This window comes from Anabrus simplex, chromosome 1, assembly GCF_040414725.1.
Source record: "Anabrus simplex isolate iqAnaSimp1 chromosome 1, ASM4041472v1, whole genome shotgun sequence".
Classification (NCBI taxonomy): Eukaryota; Metazoa; Arthropoda; class Insecta; order Orthoptera; family Tettigoniidae; genus Anabrus; species Anabrus simplex.
Window position 1 is genome coordinate 550,280,456 of NC_090265.1, and position 3,559 is coordinate 550,284,014.

The window sequence follows — 3,559 nt, forward strand, 5'->3', positions numbered from 1 at the left end:
ATGAAAGTGATTAGGCTGGTGCAAGTAAGTGAAAGCTATTTCACACCCAGCTAGGAGTCCAATGATCGCCAATCAACGTAATAAACAAACAAATAAACAAACACACTATCACCTGGCTCCCAAGTTTAGAATGGAGGTGACCGAGCTCGATAGCTGCAGTCGCTTAAGTGCGGCCAGTGTCCAGTATTCGGGAGATAGTAGGTTCGAACCCCACTGTCGGCAGCCCTGAAAATGGTTTTCCGTGGTTTCCCATTTTCACACCAGGCAAATGCTGGGGCTGTACCTTAATTAAGCCCACGGCCGCTTCCTTCCAACTCCTAGCCCTTCCCTGTCCCATCGTCGTCATAAGACCTATCTGTGTCGGTGCGACGTAAAGCAATTAGCAAAGAATGGAGGTGATGGTGGTGATTATTGTTTTAGTAGGAAGTACAACTGGGCAACTATCCTCTAGTAACACTAATCAGACGGAAAAATGGAGTGGGTCCGACGCTTCGAAAAATGAAGGTAAAGCCAAAGAAAGATAAAAACCACGAAGGGCGTGAAAATGAAAGATTCCCTAGGCCTCACAAACCTAATACCTTTTGCTAGTTGTTTTACGTCGCACCGACACAGATATGTCTTATGGCGACGATGGGATAGGAAAGGCCTAGGAATTGGAAGGAAGCGGCCGTGGCCTTAATTAAGGTACAGCCCCAGCATTTGCCTGGTGTGAAAATGGGTAACCACGGAAAACTATTTTCAGGGCTGCCGACAGTGGGGTTCGAACCTACTATTTCCCGAATACTGGATACTGGCCGCACTTAAGCGACTGCAGCTATCGAGCTCGGTAAAAACCTAATACCATCGGGGTCTGAAAAGAACAAGAGTTGACGAAGGGAGTTTGGGTAGGATAGATGAAAGCGAGGAGCCTGGCGAAAGTAACTTGAATCAATGCCAGAACTCAGCTAAGGTCCCCGTAGTGACCAATTCACACTCCCAAGTTAAGATCCCTCGGAGCTCCTTTTAGTCGCCTCTTACGTCAGGCGAAAAATACTGTGGATGTTATTCTTAACTCTAATCAGAAGAGATAACTGACGAGATCGTGCGATTAGAGACGCGGAGCTATGAGCTTGCATGACCCCCTGAAGATAGTCTCCCGTGGTTTCTCATTTTCACTCGAGGCAAATGCTATGGCTATACCTTAATTAAGGCCACGGCCACTTTCATCTTACTCCTAGATCTTTCCTATCCCATTAAACCTATCTGCACCAGGCGAGTTGGCCGTGTGTTTAGGAGCGCGCAGCTGTGAGCTCGCATCCGGGAGATAGTGGGTTAACCCCACTGTCGGCAGCCCTGAAGATGGTTTTTCGTGGTTTCCCATTTTCACACGAGGCAAATGCTGGGACTATACCTTATTAATGCCACGGCCACTATCTCCCCATTCCTAGGCATTTCCTGTCCCAACGTCGCCCATAAGATCTATCTGCATCAGTGCGACGTAAAGCAACTTGCAAAATATATATATATTAAAAATGAGAGAGATCCGATCTATCGAAGGGCTAAGGTATCACCAAAAAGAAACAAGGAGCACGAAAAACACTGAAATTAAAAATCTTCAGACCTCACAAACCTAATATCACATGCGGTCGGAAGAAAACAAGAGTTGACCAAGACAGCACGGATAGGAAAGATTACAGCTAATACTATTTTACTAGTAAGTGGTAGCCATGCCAAAGTTAAAGATCCCATGGTCAGAAACCCACACTCCCAATTTGATAACCCTTTGAGTCTTCACTTACGACAGGCAGGGAATATCGTGGATGTATTCCACGCCTTACCCACAGAAGGTAAAACAAAACAAGCTTGCAGTTTTAGGACACAGTGATTCTTAGTCACGCATCGTACAAATTTGCGAGGAATCCAAGCCACAGGGACGTGATTTTCTATTTTCTATTCCGCATGAATTTGCCAAAGCTCGAACTTCGTGAAGGTAGTAACGTTGTCACTCGGCTACCACGTAAAAGTGGTGATGATGATTATTGTTTCAAGAGGAAGTACAACAGGGCTACCATCCTCTATACAACATAAAAGACGAGTGTTGTTTCCTTCGAGAATAATATTAATTTCTGGTTTACTCGTGCATAGGCCTGAAGAAAGGAACGTGTAGAAATCGCACTCTCTAGTGAGTTTGGCGAGAAGAGAGACTCTTTCCGCTCTTCTTTTCGAACAGTTGACAGGACAGGTGATGGGGAACAGAAACTTGGAGTTCCAAAGTTTCTGTTAGTCTCAATGGTCAATATAGTTAAGTCCAAGATCCAAACCAGGTAGGGCATCCATTTGTTACATTTCCAGTAGCTGCAAAAGAACGTCACTTCACCGATCGACGGATATCTAAAGCATGCTTTGTGGCGTTGTAGGATGTGAGCAAAGCTTTGGATTCTGTTGGTCATGAACATATACAATGCTCGCTGGCTAACACTAAAATGCCCTGTGACTTAAGGAAGATGGTAATAAATGTGTTGGTAAATAATGAGATCCAAATCCAGGTCTCTATAACCAAAACCTAACCAATAGCACTCGCAAGTGGTGTCCCTCAAGGCAGTCCACCCTCGCCGACTCTCTTTAACTGGGCTATCGATGAGATCATTAAATACTTAACTGATGCCGAACTCTCTGCAGGATTCTGACTGGATTTTTTTCTGAGAAAACTGTCAACCATGGCATTTGCAAATAATATTGCTCTCATACCCAGTAATGAGGTTGGTTCTCAACGTCTTATCATTCTAGCTGAGAACCATCTTTCACTTCTTGGTCTAGCCATTAACTTTCATAAGTACAAATTGATCTGCATTAAAGATGATGACCTAACATCAGTGGATATGGTATCCGCCATTGGCTCTATTATAAAATATATAACAGATCCACAAGAACACATCAGATACTTGGGAATTAATTTTCTTAATGAAACTGTTTTCGAGGAATGTGACACCATAAAAAGTTAACAAAGAATGTTTCAAAACTAGGTTCCTCTCCTCTACTAAAATCAGACCAGAAGATTTCCATCCGGAACCAACACATCTGGCCCAGCCTCATATACCCTCTTCAAAGTACACCATTAACTAAAATGAGACGTGGGTTTTTGGAGAACATCGATAAGATTGTGAACGGATCGGCCAAGGAACTAGTAACTATTTCCCTAATACAATGTTATACGCTCTAAAAAAAGTATCGAGGCCTTGCGCTGATGAAGGTCACCAGGGAAGCCTCGATTCAGCACATTAACATTTATGTAATATCCTACTGCACGTCAACGACGCTCATCTGCAATTCTTCAGAGATCTTCCAGCAGAAAAGGCTTCAGCCTTATCTAAACTACTCAATTTGCCAACCGGAGCCAGTGATTGGACTGAAAGATGAATACGGAATGAACTTCATGATGATGCCTTTATGACCTGAACAAAATATACCTTGAGAAACAAGGGATTTCAGGCTCCGAAAGGACCAATGCTCTGAAGATGTCGATGTTCCATCACAACCCGCTGCCGTTTTCCAGACTGCGCCGAGATTGAAACTCTTGGAA